The 14,656-nt window shown below is 43.3% G+C and overlaps 6 non-coding genes across 6 annotated transcripts; 3 read left to right on the plus strand and 3 right to left on the minus strand.

The window, feature by feature from the left end:
* The first annotated feature begins 220 nt into the window (after positions 1 to 220).
* On the plus strand, positions 221 to 303 carry TRNAL-UAA (transfer RNA leucine (anticodon UAA)). Its single transcript has one exon. It is a non-coding gene; the product is annotated as a tRNA-Leu (tRNA).
* A 294-nt stretch (positions 304 to 597) lies between these two features.
* On the minus strand, positions 598 to 680 carry TRNAL-UAA (transfer RNA leucine (anticodon UAA)). Its single transcript has one exon. It is a non-coding gene; the product is annotated as a tRNA-Leu (tRNA).
* A 4,843-nt stretch (positions 681 to 5,523) lies between these two features.
* TRNAL-UAA (transfer RNA leucine (anticodon UAA)) lies at positions 5,524 to 5,606 on the plus strand. The gene has a single exon. It is a non-coding gene; the product is annotated as a tRNA-Leu (tRNA).
* Positions 5,607 to 5,900: 294 nt separating this feature from the next.
* TRNAL-UAA (transfer RNA leucine (anticodon UAA)) lies at positions 5,901 to 5,983 on the minus strand. The gene has a single exon. It is a non-coding gene; the product is annotated as a tRNA-Leu (tRNA).
* Positions 5,984 to 10,813: 4,830 nt separating this feature from the next.
* Positions 10,814 to 10,896, plus strand: TRNAL-UAA (transfer RNA leucine (anticodon UAA)). The gene has a single exon. It is a non-coding gene; the product is annotated as a tRNA-Leu (tRNA).
* Positions 10,897 to 11,190: 294 nt separating this feature from the next.
* TRNAL-UAA (transfer RNA leucine (anticodon UAA)) lies at positions 11,191 to 11,273 on the minus strand. Its single transcript has one exon. It is a non-coding gene; the product is annotated as a tRNA-Leu (tRNA).
* Between the last annotated feature and the right edge of the window lie 3,383 nt (positions 11,274 to 14,656).

Raw genomic sequence — 14,656 nt, forward strand, 5'->3', positions numbered from 1 at the left:
TGTTTGATAGGTATGGTTGTATTTTTTTTTTTATTAAGTACATGCACGTTTTATAGAGGAGAGGCATGACATTACCTTGTATTCCTGAAATGTGTTTTGCGTAACCTGATAAAATATATAGATATGAAAATATATATATATATAGAAAGCTCAATGTCACACAGTGAGCACTCTTGATATCTATAATAAGTGCCATGTTGTTGCTCTTTCCTGCACAGGTACCAGGATGGCCGAGTGGTTAAGGCGTTGGACTTAAGATCCAATGGACATGTGTCCACGTGGGTTCAAGCCCCACTCCTGGTAGAGAGATTTTGTAATTCATTATGCACCAAATGGAAAGCATTAAGTCAGGTATCATAAACAAATAAGTCACCTATAATAAACGAAAAAGCATACTGTAATACAACCTGCAACAAAAGGTTACTAAGTTTCAAAGAGAAATGTACAATACAAGGCGTTTACTTTTTTGGGGGTAGAAAAATACACGTTAATCGATATGAAGATTTTATATGTAGCTCTTATTTTAATATTAATCAGGAGCAACTGAAAAGTGCGTGAAATTGAAATGAACAGTGTCACGGGAGAGAAAAAATTATATACCAGGAGTGGGGCTCGAACCCACGCAGACACATGTCCATTGGATCTTAAGTCCAACACCTTAACCACTCGGCCACCCTGGTCTACATAGTGCAGGTGTGCCTGCAATCATGATATAGTTGTTTTTCAGGAGAAGAATCATCTATACTATCAGCCCTCCCAACAGGAAAAGCAGAATTCAAAACCCCCAAAATATCCCTCAGCTTTTGCATGGAAATAGGATGCCATTGATCCAACCTGGATCCATCCTCCATCGCCCAGCCAGCAACAATTCTCCTACACATTTCTCCTTCCATGGTATCATAATCCCAAAAGTACTTACCGAAAAATGTAATACCTGCCATCTTCCCTGTTATAGCCACCACCGCCAATCCTAGGTCAATATGTGTCATAATGAAGCAGACTCCATCCTCCCTCCTATACGTGACATGTAAGGTCCCTCATACCTCCTCAATGCACCAGACTCAATAAATTCTGCCTAGGCCTTGCCATATGACCTCAAAGTAGATGGAGCAATGGACTGACGAATCAATTGTAACATCCTTAGATTCCCAGCTCCCAAAGGTCCACCGTCAAAGCCGTTTTAAGCAAATCTGCTCCCGGCACCAGAACACCGAATCTCTGCCACTGTGAACGAGATAGCCCATCAGTGATATCATTATTCACACCTGGAACATACTGACCCTTAAACAAAATATTGAATTTCAGACAATGAAGCAAAAATAAACGCAACAACTTCAAAACCTTTTCATCTCGAGCCTTCTGTGAATTGACTAAATTAACAACTGTTTGGCTATCCACATTAAAAACCACTCGCCTGTTTGCTAAAAGGTTACCACACAACACTAAAGCAACCATCAAATGGAAAAAAACTCCAGAAACGAAATGCTATGGTGTGCCTCTCTCCAAGAATCCGGCCATGACTCAGCAGTCCAATCACCATCTCAGAAAACCAAACCATGGGCTCCCGAATCATCAGAAAAAATTTGAACTTGCCATAACCATTCATCCTCAACCGTCAACATGTTAACACCATTATTACTTTGCTGGAAAGAAACCAACATTCTGAAGTCAGCATTGATGACCTCTTTAAGCCGAATTCTGGGATGAGGTAAAACAGCACCTTTGACTGAAAAACCAAGGCACCTACAAAGAGCTCTACCAACTCTCACCACACGGCACGCAAACTTCAAAGAACCCAATAAGGCTTGCACCTGCTGTAACTCCAGCTTATCTGTGGAAACAGCCTCCTCCAACAGAGAAATCAACTTTTGAACTTATCCACCGGAAACCGTACCTCAGATTTCTCTGAGTTCAATATAGCAGGGCCTTCAGTCTTATCCGGAGCCAAAGGTACTTCCATCTCCTCCATACACTTCTGAAATTCAATTAACCCTTTTTTACATTCATTGGACCACTGCAAGCCCATCAGAAAAGAGTCACCTAGGTAGTTCGTGACATGCCCGAGCCCAGTCTTCTGTTGGAAAAACCACTGCAAAAAACAACTACAAGTTTCAAACAGGGAACAAGAAACAGAACAGCCCATTGGCAACATTATATCCACAAATATAGAATCCTCAGATTAAAGACCCAACAATGAAAAATCCTCAGGATGTACCGGCAATAGTCAAAAGACAGATTGAATGTCTAACTTTGCCATTTGTGCCTTCCTTCCACAAGCCCTTACCAACTTAATTGCCTCTTCCACTGATGTGCAATGCACTATGGAGTCTTCATGTGCAATTAAATCATTAACTGACTCCCCTGCAGCCCACGATAGATGATGAATCAATCTAAACTCACCTTGTTGTGTTTTAGGCACAACACCCAGTGATGAAATTGTTAAGTTATGAATCGGCCAGGTATCCCATGGACCCACCATTCTGCCAGCCTCCAATTCCGTCCTCAATTTCTTTCTCACCACTTCCGGATTCTCAACTGCAGATTTCAAATTTTTTCTCTGTCTTCTATGACCTTGATAACATAGCTTGAAACCCTCAAGAAAACTCTAGTACAGTAACTTGGCCTCCTCACGCCTCGGATAAAACTGCAACCAATAAAACAAAATATCAAATTTATTAGGAGAAGGGCCCTTTTCCCACCATCTGCTGTATCCGACCCCTTCCCCTATCACCACCTCTACCTGCATTAGCCTTCCATCCCCATTGCATCCCTCCAAAACATTGCACCAATGGATGTTTGCCCCTGCAATTGGAGCAATTGTGCATGAACTTGCACTGGAGTCGTGTGCATGACCCTCTGTTGAAGGACCAACAAGATCCATTCTGTGGGAACTGAGCTCTCGTGAAACTACCCACCCTAGATTGGTTGGGATGCCCCTGACAGGGCTTGTAAGGAACCAGAAGACCACTAGCTGTGTGTAACGCTGAGGCATTCTTGGAAGTACACAACCCTTGCATCCAAAGCTCATTATAAATATCTCACCATTCTTTATCTGGAAATAATGCCATCTGGGCTCTAAGTTCTTCATTATATCTAAAACATCCAAAACCACCATAGTCTATTTGAGCCCACCTAAAAACGTCCATGTATTTTAATAGAGAAATACAACGCTCCGGATGCCTCTCACAATAAACGCTAGCAATGATTAAGAATACTGACATCCAATTCTCAAGGGTAGTGGAAACTTTCGGCCTCCTAGCTAATTCCCATTCCTCCTCCTTTGACCCTTCCTTAGCCCACACTTCTCTATGTAATAATTTAAAAACATCAACAAACTCACCTTTACAAATGTTTTCCTTCATGGCTTGGGTGAGATGCGCCCCCAAAGGCAAGAACAACCCCATATATGGCAACTTTTTACTTTTTACACTACCCTCACCTGAGTTTCCTTTTTCCTTACCTGGCTCTGCCTTAGAAGCCTCCTCACCACTTGCCTCTGACTTACCATCATTGACTCCGACTTTTTTGTTCACAGCCCCCCCAAATGGAGATTGACTGCATCTTTAACTGCTTCATTATTTGCATCATCTTTCCCACTCAATCTACCCAAACTTCCTTATGCTAACGCAAAAGGGTATTACCCACTGTTACAGACACCAAACACACTACCTTCATGCTTAACTCTTCACACCCCATAGCCACAGCAGCCTGTGTCTCACCTTTTTTGAATGAAACCACTTGCAGGTACCTGATTATTCGTCTTGACTTTCCGATTACGCTGCACCATCAAAGGGGGCAAATCCTGAAACACACCAAAACTCTTTCCTCTGTTAGAACAGCTCACCTAATTTCTTTGCTGCATCTCCTTCCCCGAAGTCTCATCCCCACCCTCACAATTCTCCCCCTCCTTAGTCTCCTGGTCGTCAATGTAATCCATCAATTCATCATGCAAAATGAGCCCCGAAACCAACGAGACAGCACCTTGGCTGATAGCTGGGATCTTGAAGCCGTGATTGTACCATAAATCAAATGATTCACCAGGCCACTCCCTTGTAATCGGGTTGATCGCTCTGAATGCAACCCTCTCTTATGACCGGCATTTTAAAGGTGCCCAGACCTTTACCGGCGTCTCCGCTGTTGTCTTATTTTTCATGACGTCCTTTGGCATGGCTCGTCCTCCTGAGCTGCGAAGCCCAAAGGAGCTGTCACACCCCAAAAATGCTTCAGCCACCCCAGGGTGTGCTTTCTTAAGCTCACCCCTGACAAAGCTATGCCCATCTTCCTGTAATTGCTGGACTCTATTGAAATTGACCTCACTTGTGTCAAAATTATAAACCACCTGTTGCTCCGAGACAAACACAAAGGGGCAGATTTAAGGAAAGTGGCTCTGCCGGTGCAGCGCCACGTTCCTTGCACCCCTTAACGCCCCTGTACCGCCACCATGTGTGAGCTATATATATAATAATACGGCGCACCATGGCACAGGGTAGGGGCATTAGCGTTATATTTTTTACGCTATTGATGTACTCTGCAAGATTAGCGCCATCATTTTGGGACTAATCCTGCAGAGTACATAGGGGCCCATTATAAATAATGGTATTCCCCCTTTTAACGCCTCCTCTGAGTAGGCGTTAAAAGTGTAAAACAAATGGCGCAAGGAAATCTCTTAGATTGCCTTGCGCCATTTTTTCGGGCTCCCTAATGGGCGAACGCCCACCTTGTATAAATTATGCCTGACCCTTCCCCACCACACCGCTTCCTCTACTGCCAACTCTATGCCTCCCAGCCATTCCCGTGCAGTGCGGCAAACGAAGCGACCCACGCGGAGTCAAGAGTTCGCTCTTGGCTACAACACCAGCCCCAGAGACACCCTTCTCAAAAAGCAACCTGTCAGGTGAGGAACGAGCGTGCCCACTCTCTAACAAGGGAACGCCCCCTTTGCACACATCATGCATATATTATGCATGATGTGGCGCAAAGTGTTAACAAGTTGGCGCAAACCTAGCTTGCGCCACCTTGTAAATATTTTGCTATGGTAGTGGCCTATGATCTTCACATTTGCGGCAAAATAAATTCTGCAAATGTAGCGCTAAGGGCCGCAAGGGCCTTGTAAATCTGTTCCAAAGTGTTTTAGATTGTGTGAAGTGTAGTTTTGAGTCTTGAAAAGGGGTTAGTGTGATATTTCTTAAGATTATCGTCAATTTGCAGACATATTTAATAGGACATGTGACAAAAACGGTGTGAAAAAAGCGCACCTTTTTTCGTCCTACACGCTGATAATCTTAAACATGTTTGATAGGTATGGTTGTATTTATTTTTTTATTAAGTACATGCACGTTTTATAGAGGAGAGGCATGACATTACCTTGTATTCCTGAAACGTGTTTTGCGTAACCTGATAAAATATATAGATATGAAAATATATATATATATATATATATATATATAGAAAGCTCAATGTCACACAGTGAGCACTCTTGATATCTATAATAAGTGCCATGTTGTTGCCCTTTCCTGCACAGGTACCAGGATGGCCGAGTGGTTAAGGCGTTGGACTTAAGATCCAATGGACATGTGTCCACGTGGGTTCAAGCCCCACTCCTGGTAGAGAGATTTTGTAATTCATTATGCACCAAATGGAAAGCATTAAGTCAGGTATCATAAACAAATAAGTCACCTATAATAAACGAAAAAGCATACTGTAATACAACCTGCAACAAAAGGTTACTAAGTTTCAAAGAGAAATGTACAATACAAGGCGTTTACTTTTTTGGGGGTAGAAAAATACACGTTAATCGATATGAAGATTTTATATGTAGCTCTTATTTTAATATTAATCAGGAGCAACTGAAAAGTGCGTGAAATTGAAATGAACAGTGTCACGGGAGAGAAAAAATGATATACCAGGAGTGGGGCTCGAACCCACGCAGACACATGTCCATTGGATCTTAAGTCCAACACCTTAACCACTCGGCCACCCTGGTCTACATAGTGCAGGTGTGCCTGCAATCATGATATAGTTGTTTTTCAGGAGAAGAATCATCTATACTATCAGCCCTCCCAACAGGAAAAGCAGAATTCAAAACCCCCAAAATATCCCTCAGCTTTTGCATGGAAATAGGATGCCATTGATCCAACCTGGATCCATCCTCCATCGCCCAGCCAGCAACAATTCTCCTACACATTTCTCCTTCCATGGTATCATAATCCCAAAAGTACTTACCGAAAAATGTAATACCTGCCATCTTCCCTGTTATAGCCACCACCGCCAATCCTAGGTCAATATGTGTCATAATGAAGCAGACTCCATCCTCCCTCCTATACCGTGACATGTAAGGTCCCTCATACCTCCTCAATGCACCAGACTCAATAAATTCTGCCTAGGCCTTGCCATATGACCTCAAAGTAGATGGAGCAATGGACTGACGAATCAATTGTAACATCCTTAGATTCCCAGCTCCCAAAGGTCCACCGTCAAAGCCGTTTTAAGCAAATCTGCTCCCGGCACCAGTACACCGAATCTCTGCCACTGTGAACGAGATAGCCCATCAGTGATATCATTATTCACACCTGGAACATACTGACCCTTAAACAAAATATTGAATTTCAGACAATGAAGCAAAAATAAACGCAACAACTTCAAAACTTTTTCATCTCGAGCCTTCTGTGAATTGACTAAATTAACAACTGTTTGGCTATCCACATTAAAAACCACTCGCCTGTTTGCTAAAAGGTTACCACACAACACTAAAGCAACCATCAAATGGAAAAAAACTCCAGAAACGAAATGCTATGGTGTGCCTCTCTCCAAGAATCCGGCCATGACTCAGCAGTCCAATCACCATCTCAGAAAACCAAACCATGGGCTCCCGAATCATCAGAAAAAATTTGAACTTGCCATAACCATTCATCCTCAACCGTCAACATGTTAACACCATTATTACTTTGCTGGAAAGAAACCAACATTCTGAAGTCAGCATTGATGACCCCTTTAAGCCGAATTCTGGGATGAGGTAAAACAGCACCTTTGACTGAAAAACCAAGGCACCTACAAAGAGCTCTACCAACTCTCACCACACGGCACGCAAACTTCAAAGAACCCAATAAGGCTTGCACCTGCTGTAACTCCAGCTTATCCGTGGAAACAGCCTCCTCCAACAGAGAAATCAACTTTTGAACTTATCCACCGGAAACCGTACCTCAGATTTCTCTGAGTTCAATATAGCAGGGCCTTCAGTCTTATCCGGAGCCAAAGGTACTTCCATCTCCTCCATACACTTCTGAAATTCAATTAACCCTTTTTTACATTCATTGGACCACTGCAAGCCCATCAGAAAAGAGTCACCTAGGTAGTTCGTGTCATGCCCGAGCCCAGTCTTCTGTTGGAAAAACCACTGCAAAAAACAACTACAAGTTTCAAACAGGGAACAAGAAACAGAACAGCCCATTGGCAACATTATATCCACAAATATAGAATCCTCAGATTAAAGACCCAACAATGAAAAATCCTCAGGATGTACCGGCAATAGTCAAAAGACAGATTGAATGTCTAACTTTGCCATTTGTGCCTTCCTTCCACAAGCCCTTACCAACTTAATTGCCTCTTCCACTGATGTGCAATGCACTATGGAGTCTTCATGTGCAATTAAATCATTAACTGACTCCCCTGCAGCCCACGATAGATGATGAATCAATCTAAACTCACCTTGTTGTGTTTTAGGCACAACACCCAGTGGTGAAATTGTTAAGTTATGAATCGGCCAGGTATCCCATGGACCCACCATTCTGCCAGCCTCCAATTCCGTCCTCAATTTCTTTCTCACCACTTCCGGATTCTCAACTGCAGATTTCAAATTTTTTCTCTGTCTTCTATGACCTTGATAACATAGCTTGAAACCCTCAAGAAAACTCTAGTACAGTAACTTGGCCTCCTCACGCCTCGGATAAAACTGCAACCAATAAAACAAAATATCAAATTTATTAGGAGAAGGGCCCTTTTCCCACCATCTGCTGTATCCGACCCCTTCCCCTATCACCACCTCTACCTGCATTAGCCTTCCATCCCCATTGCATCCCTCCAAAACATTGCACCAATGGATGTTTGCCCCTGCAATTGGAGCAATTGTGCATGAACTTGCACTGGAGTCGTGTGCATGACCCTCTGTTGAAGGACCAACAAGATCCATTCTGTGGGAACTGAGCTCTCGTGAAACTACCCACCCTAGATTGGTTGGGATGCCCCTGACAGGGCTTGTAAGGAACCAGAAGACCACTAGCTGTGTGTAACGCTGAGGCATTCTTGGAAGTATACAACCCTTGCATCCAAAGCTCATTATAAATATCTCACCATTCTTTATCTGGAAATAATGCCATCTGGGCTCTAAGTTCTTCATTATATCTAAAACATCCAAAACCACCATAGTCTATTTGAGCCCACCTAAAAACGTCCATGTATTTTAATAGAGAAATACAACGCTCCGGATGCCTCTCACAATAAACGCTAGCAATGATTAAGAATACTGACATCCAATTCTCAAGGGTAGTGGGAACTTTCGGCCTCCTAGCTAATTCCCATTCCTCCTCCTTTGACCCTTCCTTAGCCCACACTTTTCTATGTAATAATTTAAAAACATCAACAAACTCACCTTTACAAATGTTTTCCTTCATGGCTTGGGTGAGATGCGCCCCCAAAGGCAAGAACAACCCCATATATGGCAACTTTTTACTTTTTACACTACCCTCACCTGAGTTTCCTTTTTCCTTACCTGGCTCTGCCTTAGAAGCCTCCTCACCACTTGCCTCTGACTTACCATCATTGACTCCGACTTGTTTGTTCACAGCCTTCCCAAATGGACATTGTCTGCATCTTTAACTGCTTCATTATTTGCATCATCTTTCCCACTCAATCTACCCAAACTTCCTTATGCTAACGCAAAAGGGTATTACCCACTGTTACAGACACCAAACACACTACCTTCATGCTTAACTCGTCACACCCCATAGCCACAGCAGCCTGTGTCTCACCTTTTTTGAATGAAACCACTTGCAGGTACCTGATTATTCATCTTGACTTTCCGATTACGCTGCACCATCAAAGGGGGCAAATCCTGAAACACACCAAAACTCTTTCCTCTGTTAGAACAGCTCACCTAATTTCTTTGCTGCATCTCCTTCCCCGAAGTCTCATTCCCACCCTCACAATTCTCCCCATCCTTAGTCTCCTGGTCGTCATCGTAATCCATCAATTCATCATGCAAAATGAGCCCCGAAGCCAACGAGACAGCACCTTGGCTGATAGCTGGGATCTTGAAGCCGTGATTGTACCATAAATCAAATGATTCACCAGGCCACTCCCTTGTAATCGGGTTGATCGCTCTGGATGCAACCCTCTCTTATGACCGGCATTTTAAAGGTGCCCAGACCTTTACCGGCGTCTCCGCTGTTGTCTTATTTTTCATGACGTCCTTTGGCATGGCTCGTCCAACTGAGCTGCGAAGCCCAAAGGAGCTGTCACACCCCAAAAATGCTTCAGCCACCCCAGGGTGTGCTTTCTTAAGCTCACCCCTGACAAAGCTATGCCCATCTTCCTGTAATTGCTGGACTCTATTGAAATTGACCTCACTTGTGTCAAAATTATAAACCACCTGTTGCTCCGAGACAAACACAAAGGGGCAGATTTAAGGAAAGTGGCTCTGCCGGTGCAGCGCCACGTTCCTTGCACCCCTTAACGCCCCTGTACCGCCACCATGTGTGAGCTATATATATAATAATACGGCGCACCATGGCACAGGGTAGGGGCATTAGCGTTATATTTTTTACGCTATTGATGTACTCTGCAAGATTAGCGCCATCATTTTGGGACTAATCCTGCAGAGTACATAGGGGCCCATTATAAATAATGGTATTCCCCCTTTTAACGCCTCCTCTGAGTAGGCGTTAAAAGTGTAAAACAAATGGCGCAAGGAAATCTCTTAGATTGCCTTGCGCCATTTTTTCGGGCTCCCTAATGGGCGAACGCCCACCTTGTATAAATTATGCCTGACCCTTCCCCACCACACCGCTTCCTCTACTGCCAACTCTATGCCTCCCAGCCATTCCCGTGCAGTGCGGCAAACGAAGCGACCCACGCGGAGTCAAGAGTTCGCTCTTGGCTACAACACCAGCCCCAGAGACACCCTTCTCAAAAAGCAACCTGTCAGGTGAGGAACGAGCGTGCCCACTCTCTAACAAGGGAACGCCCCCTTTGCACACATCATGCATATATTATGCATGATGTGGCGCAAAGTGTTAACAAGTTGGCGCAAACCTAGCTTGCGCCACCTTGTAAATATTTTGCTATGTTAGTGGCCTATGATCTTCACATTTGCGGCAAAATAAATTCTGCAAATGTAGCGCTAAGGGCCGCAAGGGCCTTGTAAATCTGTCCCAAAGTGTTTTAGATTGTGTGAAGTGTAGTTTTGAGTCTTGAAAAGGGGTTAGTGTGATATTTCTTAAGATTATCGTCAATTTGCAGACATATTTAATAGGACATGTGACAAAAACGGTGTGAAAAAAGCGCACCTTTTTTCGTCCTACACGCTGATAATCTTAAACATGTTTGATAGGTATGGTTGTATTTTTTTTTTTATTAAGTACATGCACGTTTTATAGAGGAGAGGCATGACATTACCTTGTATTCCTGAAATGTGTTTTGCGTAACCTGATAAAATATATAGATATGAAAATATATATATATATAGAAAGCTCAATGTCACACATTGAGCACTCTTGATATCTATAATAAGTGCCATGTTGTTGCCCTTTCCTGCACAGGTACCAGGATGGCCGAGTGGTTAAGGCGTTGGACTTAAGATCCAATGGACATGTGTCCACGTGGGTTCAAGCCCCACTCCTGGTAGAGAGATTTTGTAATTCATTATGCACCAAATGGAAAGCATTAAGTCAGGTATCATAAACAAATAAGTCACCTATAATAAACGAAAAAGCATACTGTAATACAACCTGCAACAAAAGGTTACTAAGTTTCAAAGAGAAATGTACAATGCAAGGCGTTTACTTTTTTGGGGGTAGAAAAATACACGTTAATCGATATGTAGATTTTATATGTAGCTCTTATTTTAATATTAATCAGGAGCAACTGAAAAGTGCGTGAAATTGAAATGAACAGTGTCACGGGAGAGAAAAAATGATATACCAGGAGTGGGGCTCGAACCCACGCAGACACATGTCCATTGGATCTTAAGTCCAACACCTTAACCACTCGGCCACCCTGGTCTACATAGTGCAGGTGTGCCTGCAATCATGATATAGTTGTTTTTCTGGAGAAGAATCATCTATACTATCAGCCCTCCCAACAGGAAAAGCAGAATTCAAAACCCCCAAAATATCCCTCAGCTTTTGCATGGAAATAGGATGCCATTGATCCAACCTGGATCCATCCTCCATCGCCCAGCCAGCAACAATTCTCCTACACATTTCTCCTTCCATGGTATCATAATCCCAAAAGTACTTACCGAAAAATGTAATACCTGCCATCTTCCCTGTTATAGCCACCACCGCCAATCCTAGGTCAATATGTGTCATAATGAAGCAGACTCCATCCTCCCTCCTATACCGTGACATGTAAGGTCCCTCATACCTCCTCAATGCACCAGACTCAATAAATTCTGCCTAGGCCTTGCCATATGACCTCAAAGTAGATGGAGCAATGGACTGACGAATCAATTGTAACATCCTTAGATTCCCAGCTCCCAAAGGTCCACCGTCAAAGCCGTTTTAAGCAAATCTGCTCCCGGCACCAGAACACCGAATCTCTGCCACTGTGAACGAGATAGCCCATCAGTGATATCATTATTCACACCTGGAACATACTGACCCTTAAACAAAATATTGAATTTCAGACAATGAAGCAAAAATAAACGCAACAACTTCAAAACTTTTTCATCTCGAGCCTTCTGTGAATTGACTAAATTAACAACTGTTTGGCTATCCACATTAAAAACCACTCGCCTGTTTGCTAAAAGGTTACCACACAACACTAAAGCAACCATCAAATGGAAAAAAACTCCAGAAACGAAATGCTATGGTGTGCCTCTCTCCAAGAATCCGGCCATGACTCAGCAGTCCAATCACCATCTCAGAAAACCAAACCATGGGCTCCCGAATCATCAGAAAAAATTTGAACTTGCCATAACCATTCATCCTCAACCGTCAACATGTTAACACCATTATTACTTTGCTGGAAAGAAACCAACATTCTGAAGTCAGCATTGATGACCCCTTTAAGCCGAATTCTGGGATGAGGTAAAACAGCACCTTTGACTGAAAAACCAAGGCACCTACAAAGAGCTCTACCAACTCTCACCACACGGCACGCAAACTTCAAAGAACCCAATAAGGCTTGCACCTGCTGTAACTCCAGCTTATCCGTGGAAACAGCCTCCTCCAACAGAGAAATCAACTTTTGAACTTATCCACCGGAAACCGTACCTCAGATTTCTCTGAGTTCAATATAGCAGGGCCTTCAGTCTTATCCGGAGCCAAAGGTACTTCCATCTCCTCCATACACTTCTGAAATTCAATTAACCCTTTTTTACATTCATTGGACCACTGCAAGCCCATCAGAAAAGAGTCACCTAGGTAGTTCGTGACATGCCCGAGCCCAGTCTTCTGTTGGAAAAACCACTGCAAAAAACAACTACAAGTTTCAAACAGGGAACAAGAAACAGAACAGCCCATTGGCAACATTATATCCACAAATATAGAATCCTCAGATTAAAGACCCAACAATGAAAAATCCTCAGGATGTACCGGCAATAGTCAAAAGACAGATTGAATGTCTAACTTTGCCATTTGTGCCTTCCTTCCACAAGCCCTTACCAACTTAATTGCCTCTTCCACTGATGTGCAATGCACTATGGAGTCTTCATGTGCAATTAAATCATTAACTGACTCCCCTGCAGCCCACGATAGATGATGAATCAATCTAAACTCACCTTGTTGTGTTTTAGGCACAACACCCAGTGATGAAATTGTTAAGTTATGAATCGGCCAGGTATCCCATGGACCCACCATTCTGCCAGCCTCCAATTCCGTCCTCAATTTCTTTCTCACCACTTCCGGATTCTCAACTGCAGATTTCAAATTTTTTCTCTGTCTTCTATGACCTTGATAACATAGCTTGAAACCCTCAAGAAAACTCTAGTACAGTAACTTGGCCTCCTCACGCCTCGGATAAAACTGCAACCAATAAAACAAAATATCAAATTTATTAGGAGAAGGGCCCTTTTCCCACCATCTGCTGTATCCGACCCCTTCCCCTATCACCACCTCTACCTGCATTAGCCTTCCATCCCCATTGCATCCCTCCAAAACATTGCACCAATGGATGTTTGCCCCTGCAATTGGAGCAATTGTGCATGAACTTGCACTGGAGTCGTGTGCATGACCCTCTGTTGAAGGACCAACAAGATCCATTCTGTGGGAACTGAGCTCTCGTGAAACTACCCACCCTAGATTGGTTGGGATGCCCCTGACAGGGCTTGTAAGGAACCAGAAGACCACTAGCTGTGTGTAACGCTGAGGCATTCTTGGAAGTACACAACCCTTGCATCCAAAGCTCATTATAAATATCTCACCATTCTTTATCTGGAAATAATGCCATCTGGGCTCTAAGTTCTTCATTATATCTAAAACATCCAAAACCACCATAGTCTATTTGAGCCCACCTAAAAACGTCCATGTATTTTAATAGAGAAATACAACGCTCCGGATGCCTCTCACAATAAACGCTAGCAATGATTAAGAATACTGACATCCAATTCTCAAGGGTAGTGGAAACTTTCGGCCTCCTAGCTAATTCCCATTCCTCCTCCTTTGACCCTTCCTTAGCCCACACTTCTCTATGTAATAATTTAAAAACATCAACAAACTCACCTTTACAAATGTTTTCCTTCATGGCTTGGGTGAGATGCGCCCCCAAAGGCAAGAACAACCCCATATATGGCAACTTTTTACTTTTTACACTACCCTCACCTGAGTTTCCTTTTTCCTTACCTGGCTCTGCCTTAGAAGCCTCCTCACCACTTGCCTCTGACTTACCATCATTGACTCCGACTTTTTTGTTCACAGCCCCCCCAAATGGACATTGACTGCATCTTTAACTGCTTCATTATTTGCATCATCTTTCCCACTCAATCTACCCAAACTTCCTTATGCTAACGCAAAAGGGTATTACCCACTGTTACAGACACCAAACACACTACCTTCATGCTTAACTCTTCACACCCCATAGCCACAGCAGCCTGTGTCTCACCTTTTTTAAATGAAACCACTTGCAGGTACCTGATTATTCGTCTTGACTTTCCGATTACGCTGCACCATCAAAGGGGGCAAATCCTGAAACACACCAAAACTCTTTCCTCTGTTAGAACAGCTCACCTAATTTCTTTGCTGCATCTCCTTCCCCGAAGTCTCATCCCCACCCTCACAATTCTCCCCCTCCTTAGTCTCCTGGTCGTCATCGTAATCCATCAATTCATCATGCAAAATGAGCCCCGAAACCAACGAGACAGCACCTTGGCTGATAGCTGGGATCTTGAAGCCGTGATTGTACCATAAATCAAAGGATTCACCAGGCCACTCCCTTGTAATCGGGT

Source organism: Pleurodeles waltl, chromosome 5 (assembly GCF_031143425.1).
Source record: "Pleurodeles waltl isolate 20211129_DDA chromosome 5, aPleWal1.hap1.20221129, whole genome shotgun sequence".
Lineage (NCBI taxonomy): Eukaryota > Metazoa > Chordata > Amphibia > Caudata > Salamandridae > Pleurodeles > Pleurodeles waltl.